Source organism: Pseudophryne corroboree, chromosome 6 (genome assembly GCF_028390025.1).
Source record: "Pseudophryne corroboree isolate aPseCor3 chromosome 6, aPseCor3.hap2, whole genome shotgun sequence".
In the NCBI taxonomy this organism is placed as follows: domain Eukaryota; kingdom Metazoa; phylum Chordata; class Amphibia; order Anura; family Myobatrachidae; genus Pseudophryne; species Pseudophryne corroboree.
The window spans coordinates 177,768,038-177,777,185 of record NC_086449.1 but is presented as its reverse complement, the minus strand read 5'-3'; the positions used below and the strand labels follow the sequence as shown (position 1 = coordinate 177,777,185).

The following is a 9,148-nucleotide window of genomic DNA, read 5'->3' as shown; positions in this document are numbered from 1 at the left end:
TCTCGAAGCTTTGATATATCTCCCCATTTTTATTCTTTTGTGCTCAATTTCAAAGAATTTTAACTTTTCACACTGTATGCTAACTGACCTATCAATGTATTCTATTTCCTATACACTCAGTGCGGTTTGTTTTATTTTTATTGGAAAAAAAGTGTCAACACAGCTTGTAAGTGTGTCTTCCTATTTTATGCTCAGCTGCAGTTGTTGTTCAGAAATTAAGCAATGGTAACTGTGATCACACTACAGCACAGGTTCTCAAACTTGGTCCTCAGGACCCCACACAGTTATTTTTTTCCCAGGTTACCTGTGGAATTTTAAAATGTGACACACAGTGCACCTGCCGAGTGACCTGGAAATCGTGCACTGTGTGGGGTCCTGAGGACTGAGTTTGAGAAACACTGCACTACATCATACCCTCAAACATGACACATTCCATTAGGTACATAATACTCTGTTCCCAGACTTTCTTGCCAATAGCAGCTGTAGAGATCGGGCTGCAGCACGGTCCAAAATTCAAATGGGTAATAACAGTTCTGACAGTTGAAATAAAAGTTAATCCCAATGTCTTCATACTGTTCAGATTTATTTCAAACAATAAAGCTACATAGACAATAGGGTATAGACTCAAGACTGGTGGATAAGTAGAGCCTGACACTTTAATTTTTTTGCTCCTCCCCCTCTATAGCCCTCCAAGCCCAGTTTAGATTAGTGCCTCAAATGAGCCAGGTGCTACGAGGGCTGTCTCTAGCACTTTTTACATTTATTTTATTGCTTTTGCTTGGTCTTCACTGAAAACTTCTGCATGCAGGCTGTATGCTGTTGCAGATGGTATGCGGCCAGGATGCCAGCAGTCGGGTTGCCAGTGCTTGAAATCCCAGTGCTAGATTCCCGACATATGTCCAAAATGCTGGCGCCAGAACTCTGACATCACTTGGAATGCTAACGACCACCGACATCCCAAACATAGTATGTCTGGGTCTCCTAGGTTTTGGCCGTGGGAGGGGGTTAGGCTGCGGGTGGACGGTTAGAGTTAGGTTGCAGTGAAGGGAGAATTAGGCTGAGGGGGGGGGGGGGGGTTGGCACCCCTGGGGATGTGCCCTATGTTGTACCTGTGATCTCAGCAATAGTGAAGTTCTGGGGCAGCATTTACTGCCAGCTGCTCTCTGCTTCTGCCACTGCCAAGGCTGCTTGGATCTAATTGTCCAGCACTCCACATTAGCTCCAGACAGTCCTCTGGACGTATGCCGCAAATACACCCCAATCCCATTGGGGGTGGGGGCCAGCACTGCACTGGCCATATGCCTCAGAATGCTGCTAGCCAAAGAGGTGACAGCAACGCTATAACCCATGACGGATGCACAAAATTATAATACCACATGCTGGCGCGGCTGATGCACCAAATTTTGTGCCATTGTTTGAAAATTGGCTGGACTGCTGGGTGGCGGGGCTATGGGTCAGCACCCATTGAAGGGGTCACCCTCTCTCAGAGGCTGTGCTGGGACAATATTGCAAATTCCAGGATTCTCGGCTTTCTGTTAGCCCACCACTGCCATTAGTGGCCAGCTGCCACATTAGTGGCCAGCTGCAGATTTTATTCTGGCACCTGCTGGTTTAAGTCCCTTCTCTAAATTAATAAGAAGCTAATTGTTAATGTATATTATTCTCTTATGTGTATTTCTCTGTAATGATCTTTGTCGTATTGCAGTGTGCGGTCAACATGCAATTGAGTTCCACCACTATGTATAACATATTCCTGTTTAGCCCATCTCAACAAGGCGGGGCAGGCCAGTTTGCACTGGTCTAAGCTGTTGTCTGTGCAATTAATCTGACACCTCTGCTTGCTACAGTAGCGCTCTCTCATGTAGACTTGAGCTAATACTTACTGTACACTATTAAAGCTACAGTCTTAGCCTATTATATTTGAAATGGCAATGCCTGCAAGTGTAATTTCAAGCACAAACAGTCTTATTTATTCTGGTTGTTTGTACTACTATCTGTCAAGCAGGTACGACTATATGAACTGCTAGTGCATCCTTGTGTCGGATATCTTGGTAATGAACTCCATTATTATTCATAGCTAATAGCTATATGTGTGTTTGTTGGGCTGTGTTGGTGTATCCACCCTCTCACACCCATGTTTGCTTGTACCTACTACGGTACAGCATCTATGACATCTAGTATACTATCTCCTATATAATTGCCCAGATCTGTCACTCTGTTACTGTGTGGATAACGCTGGGCATGGCTAGGAGCTCTCATTGTGTTAGCAGCAGGTCTATCACACCCAGCCCACAGCTGATTGGGCGAGAAACGCCCTCCCACACAGGTTACATCCAATGGGAGGTTCTACCCTTTGGCTGCTGTGTGTTCACAGAGCAGGATTAACATTGGGGCTGATGGAGCAGCAGCTTCAGGTCCACACCCCGAAATAGGCCCACTGCATCTGCAGCAACACACCCTCCAACAATTTACACATAAAAATCGCAACAAATGCAAAAAGGGGGTGTGGCCACGTGTACAGTAGCAAGGCCACGCCCCTTTTCCTATACTTTCAATTGAAGTTTGGAGAGCCAAAAATCGGTACTGACCATAAAAAAAGACATCTGCAGCAAGTCTCTTCGCCGTATATAGGGAAAACAAAAAATCCTTTTACAGCAGCGTCCTATGAGGGTCATTCCGAGTTGATCGCACGTAGCTACTTTTTGCTGCCCGTGTGATCAACTAGACGCCGCCTATGGGGGAGGCTGCAAAGCTGTGAAGCCGAGCTTTGTAAAAACATTTTGTGCAGTTTCTGAGTAGCTCTGGAGTTACTTTCCCGCTGCGATGTCTTCAGCCTGTCAGATCCCAGAATTGACATCAGACACCCGCCCTGAAAACGTCTGGACACGCCTGCGTTCGCCGCACCACTCCTAGAAAATGGTCAGTTGATGCCCCAGAACGCCTTCCTCCTGTCAATCTTCTTGCCATCGTGGCAGTGATCACTTTCTTCATTCTTCTTGTCATTGCCCAGCGATGGCCGTCACTGGGCAATGACGTGCCTGCGCATTGCGGCCGCCTTGCATGCGCAGAACCGACCTGTTTGTACCGCTACGAAAAACAGCAGTGTGCAAATGGGTCGAAATGACTCCCTATGTCCTGCTGCCAGTCCACCTGCCCCCTCCGGCATCAACAATCCCCACTCCCTAGCCACGGCGCAGGTGGAACAAAAGCTGCTGTGGCCACCGGCATAGATGTGTATGAAATCGGCGCAGCAGAAGGCTTTCATAGCCCTCCCTGTGCCGCATACTCTCTGAGCCCCGGAGCCTCCTTTGCACGTGATGTCACAGAAGTGCCTCCCTGTCACAGCCACGCTCAGATCCCCTGAGGCCCTGACTCCGCAACACAGCACCTGGGCTGGTGGCCTGGAAGCTCCGAGATGGATAAATTAACGGATAGAGCGGGTGATATCACGGAGGGTAATGTCTGGACGCTGAATCAATGTAATAGGTGACAGTGCAGTGCAGCACTCTCACCTTTTACATTGATTCAGCCAGTCAGTCAGTTCTGCCAGCCAGTCACTATTGTTAGCGCCGGTGTCCCAATGCACAGCATTACAGGGAAGTAGGCGCACTAAATAAACTACACCTCCCAGCAGCCCTTAGCACCAAAGCATTCCGGCGCCAAGGCCTGCTAGGAGCTGTAGTTTATTGAGTGCATCTTCTTCCATGTAATGCGGCGCATTGGGACAGCGGCACTAACAATAGTGACTGGCTGCTTGGCTACTGTGCGAGTCTCCGAGAGAGCCACTGCCAAAGGGAGGACAGCAGCTTAGCTGCTTCCAGGAGGAGAAGCAGGAGAAGCATTACCCGCCCCTCCCCCACTTGCAGTACCTCTGGGTCCCATCCTGCGGCACTCCCAAACACACCCCTCCACCACCTGTGGTGGTTCCGGACCCCCACCCGCAGCACCCCTGCACCCGTCCCACCCACCACACCACCACACCCACCCCTCTCCCACCAATGGCACTCCACTGCACCCGAGGTGGCTCCGGACCCCACCCAAGGCACCCACCCAAGGCACCACCGCACCAGCCCCTCCCCCACCTGCGGCATCCCCACAACTACCCCTCCCCCACACGCATAGCAGTACTCCTTCTCCGGCACCCGCCACTCCCCCAACCACAGCACCTACTAGGTGATTCATCAGGCCCTGCATGCGCTGTTCACACCGTTGCAAGGGGCTACAACCCCTTAACCATCACAGGCCCTTTGTCCATGCAATATTTAACCACTCACACACTTATGATTGGAGGTAATACTCCATATAATACAAATATTGCACACCACAAGGGCGTACAAGGGTTAAGGGGGCGTAGCCACTTACGACAGTGTGAAGAGCACCCGTAGGGCACGATGAATCACCTAGTATCCTTATAACGTGTATGCACTGTGACTATTCACTATAGTTATACTAAATCTACCTCCGCACCCTTCCTACTGAGATGATAGACATTGCCTGTGTCTCCCCCTGCTTATTATTGTGACATTCTACAGTACTTTAGACCAGACCCGGCCATCAACTATATCAGGGATTCTCAACGTGTTGGCATATTGGGGCTAATTCAGGTTGGATCATAAATCGCAATCTTACCTGAATTATTACTATTGCCCTGCGGGCGCATGCGCAGAGCCTATCCTGCACATGTGCCCTTACTTTCTGTGGGGGGGGCTGCAGAAAATGCGATTGCCTCTGCCTGTCAATCAGGCAGAGGCGGTCGCAGGGCGGGGGTTCGGCAACGCTCCGTTTCTAGGGCGGAGATGGAGCACTGCGGGGACGATGGGGCATGAACTGGGGGTGATGTGGTACAAACAGGGGCGTGTCAGGGGCGTAAACATGGCAGCTGCGTGATGTCAATTGCAGCCGCCACAATGGGGAACATGGCGGCAGGCCTCCTGCCGGCCGCAGGAGGCATCACTAATTTCTACGATGAAGAAGAAATTGCGATGGTGGGGGGAGGCGGCGGACAGCATGCTGGGTGGCCTTGCTCTGCGATGGGCGGCCCCCATCATGCTAGCAAAAGGATTGCAAATTCTGCTAATTAGTAGAATTTGCAATCCTTACTGAATTAGGCCCATTATCCTCAAGGCCACTATGGGCTTTGAGGAATATACCGTAAGTGACTATCCCACTCCAATAGTGTCTACCAAGGATATTACCTGAGGTATGGTATGGAAACCTTCACCACATGTAAGGTGTGGCATAATGTAATAAAGATACTCACATTCACACTTACTGGGGGTAGGTGTATGGCACTGTGTGGTAGATAATTCAAGAGGTTTTTTTCTCTAAATTTCCTTAGGTTTGGCCCTTCAGGTATGGGTACTATTCTGTCATATACATATATGGCATTTCTTTTACTCTCACTCCCTCCTTAGAGGAGGGTCTCTATCTTCCTTCATTTCAGTGTTAATAATTATAAAATGGTATAGGACGATTCACGTGAATATCATAGCCTTACATACGCACTTCCATATAAAAGCAGTATACAGGCCCTTAGCTGTATAACCATAAATCTCTCTCCTGCCGCCTCTATTGGATGCACTAACACTTTTGACAGGTTTTTCTATACAGGATGTCCTTTCTACTATGGTAGTTGCAGGCCAGTGATCTGAACGACTAGCATGAGGTCTTGAACAACTGTGCCAAGAAATTAGACTCTACAACCTGAAGGTGCTTCAGTCTGATGTGTTCAAAACAGGTCAGTTCCTCTACAAGGTGTCCATGGAATCCTGATAATTTGCAGGTAAGAGTTTCCTCCATTTCGGATGTGTTCACTCTTTCCACAATGAATCTTATTTTCCTTAAGGCAAGTAGACAGAACTCTATTGGTTACTCACATAATGGCCATCACCGTTTACATATAGATATGGTTTGTTGGTAATTTAGTACCATTAAATTTAGGGGCTCCTCTGTGTTCGCTCTATTATCTCGCTGCTATGCAATAGGGTTTTGATCTGCAGTTCATGGTTTCTATGACTCTACATGCTACTCTTGGCATGTCATTTTGCTGCTTGTCATTGTTGGAGGTTGGTGTTCCTGGTTTCTTCCTCTACTCTTGCATCACTGGTAGGACAGGTGTCAAAGACAGGGTTTACTGGTGTATGGGTGAGGGTTGACGTCCCCTCACCTCCTTGTTATCTCCTTATTTTCTACTATCAAGGGGTTGTGATACCCTGGAAGGGATTTTACATCTAGCCCCAGGTTCTTGCTTGGATTATCTTCTTTTTTTTTGTTTTGTTCGGGCAGCTGCAGCTACGGGTTTTGGGTCAGAGTGAGAACTTCATGTTATTTGGACTGTGCGAGAGCACACACAGATAGCAGAATTCTGTCCTTATACTGCAGACTCTCCTATGCAGCACTCTCCTAGGTTTCTAGTTGTCACAGATTTTCCAATATACAATATCAATTAAACCATAGCAGTACTCCTTCAAACTCCGGTTTTATTCCTGAGCTTGGCACTAGATCTTTCAGTATCTTCTTGCAGTCAGCCTGTGCTTGTTACCATGAAAGCTGGAATGTTTTTGTTCCAGGATGCCTGTTGATGATTGTTTCCTGCAACACAGTGTTCTCCCACCGGCTATTTTCCTCCTGATTCAGGTCAGTCCAGGAGAGAGTAATATGCTGGTCTTTGACTTGGTTTGCTCATGCACTTGGTAGCTAGATGCCCATCACAGCTACCAAGTGCATGAGCAAGATCAAGTGTTGTATCTGTTTTTATCAGTTTACTATCTGATACGCCCCCTCTCTGGGGGCCATTTATTAAATGGATTTTTAGAACAGGAAGATGAAAATAGAGCTTGCTCTGTCTACTCCATGCTTTGAACTGGTGTTGCAGTACTTCCAAGAGAGGTACACAATGCTCAGTTTGTGTTGGACTCCATAGTCTTAGTGGATCTCCACAATGGTCCTGACAGGCAGGTCTTTTGTCAGAGGTAGGTGTCAAGGTTTGGTGCTCTGTCCTGTCACTATCCCTTCTTCAATGGTCGAGCTGGCCACTGATGGCTCCTGCCTTCCACACTCTTCAATCCATTCTGTTTTCTGTTTATTGGCTAACTACTGTATGTGTTTTCACCATCTCTGGATAAGGTTAGCCTCTTTGCGTATCTCTCATACTGTTTCCATGCAAAAATCAGATTCCATGTTTGTGCTTTAACATCCCCCAAGCCAAAGCTTTTCAGTGGTCCTCTATTGGATGGATCCATCTAGCTCTTCTCTGTCAGTATAATTACTAGTCGGTTTGTCCTTGTTCTGACTCTACTCATTCTGGGCATTCTGTGAGGCCCGATGGGCTGCCAGGTGGGGTGCTTCGGCTTCTCAATTTTTCTCTGTGGCTTTTTGGTCCACGGTTCTTAATTGGTCTGTTCTTGGGCCTACAGTTGGCCAGGGTGTTTCCGCTTCCTTCTTGATTAATGCAGGTCCTCGGTTCGACTCGCCCTGTTCTCAGGGGCATTGGATATTTCCCTGTCTATTGATCAGGATCTAGAGTGTGTTTTCCTTCGTGACCACTGTCTCCACCCTTGCGACCACTGCTTAGATTGGTCATAGGGTTGTTTTATTTATTTCTCAGCACCTTCCCACCTGGGAGGTCAACTTTGGGATATCCCCATTGTCTGTGCTCCAGAGTTCCCTAGTGAATGAAAGAGAAAATATAATTTTGGTACTTACCAAAAAATCTTTTTCTGCGATTCCATAGGGTACACTGGACGCCCTTTCAGCGCTGTTCCTTACAGCCGTAATCCCTGGTCATTGCAGTTGCTTGTTGGTTGTCTGCTGCATCTTGGTCATTGCAGCTTTTCTTGTGGTTCAGTCTTTGACATTTTTGCTTAGTTGGCTCTTCCTTCTTCTGTTGTCTCTGCTCTCTGTCTCCTCTCGGCTTGGTTTATCGAAACTGGGCTTGGAGGGATATAGAGGGGGAGAAGCCAGCTATACTTCCTGAAAAAATTAAAGTGCCAGACTTCACTTATCCACCTGTCTATACCCCATTGTCGATGCTCCAGTGTCCCCTATGGATGTATCGGTAAGTACCAAAATTAAATTTTTAGAAATATTTATTTTTCTCTGACGTCCTAGTGGATGCTGGGGACTCCGTAAGGACCATGGGGAATAGCGAGACTGGGCACAAAAGTAAAGCTTTAGAACTACCTGGTGTGCACTGGCTCCTCCCCCTATGACCCTCCTCCAAGCCTCAGTTAGATTTTTGTGCCCGAACGAGAAGGGTGCACACTAGGTGGCTCTCCTGAGCTGCTTAGTGAAAAGTTTAGTTTTAGGTTTTTTATGTTCAGTGAGACCTGCTGGCAACAGGCTCACTGCATCGAGGGACTAAGGGGAGAAGAAGCGAACTCACCTGCGTGCAGAGTGGATTGGGCTTCTTAGGCTACTGGACATTAGCTCCAGAGGGACCGATCACAGGCCCAGCCATGGATAGGTCCCAGAGCCGCGCCGCCGGCCCCCTTACAGAGCCAGAAGACAGAAGAGGTCCGGAAAATCGGCGGCAGAAGACGTCCTGTCTTCAACAAGGTAGCGCACAGCACTGCAGCTGTGCGCCATTGCTCTCAGCACACTTCACACTCCGGTCACTGAGGGTGCAGGGCACTGGGGGGGGGGCGCCCTGAGACGCAATAAAAACACCTTGGATGGCAAAAAATGCATCGCATATAGCTCCTGGGCTATATGGATGAATTTAACCCCTGCCAGAATACACAGAAAAACGGGAGATAAGGCCGCCGAGAAGGGGGCGGAGCCTATCTCCTCAGCACACTGGCGCCATTTTCCCTCACAGCTCCGTTGGAGGGAAGCTCCCTGGCTCTCCCCTGCAGTCACTACACTACAGAAAGGGTTAAAAAAGAGAGGGGGGCACTAATTACGCGCAGTATTAAAAATACAGCAGCTATAAGGGGAAAAACACTTATATAAGGTTATCCCTGTATATATATAGCGCTCTGGTGTGTGCTGGCAAACTCTCCCTCTGTCTCCCCAAAGGGCTAGTGGGGTCCTGTCCTCTATCAGAGCATTCCCTGTGTGTGTGCTGTGTGTCGGTACGTTTGTGTCGACATGTATGAGGAGAAAAATGATGTGGAGACGGAGCAGATTGCCTGTAATAGTGATGTCA

At 48.2% G+C, this 9,148-nt stretch overlaps 1 non-coding gene across 1 annotated transcript; it reads left to right on the top strand.

Moving 5' to 3' along the window:
* The first annotated feature begins 6,700 nt into the window (after positions 1-6,700).
* LOC134938162 (U2 spliceosomal RNA) lies at positions 6,701-6,897 on the top strand. Its single transcript, XR_010180786.1, has one exon. It is a non-coding gene; the product is annotated as a U2 spliceosomal RNA (small nuclear RNA).
* The last annotated feature ends 2,251 nt before the right edge of the window (positions 6,898-9,148 follow it).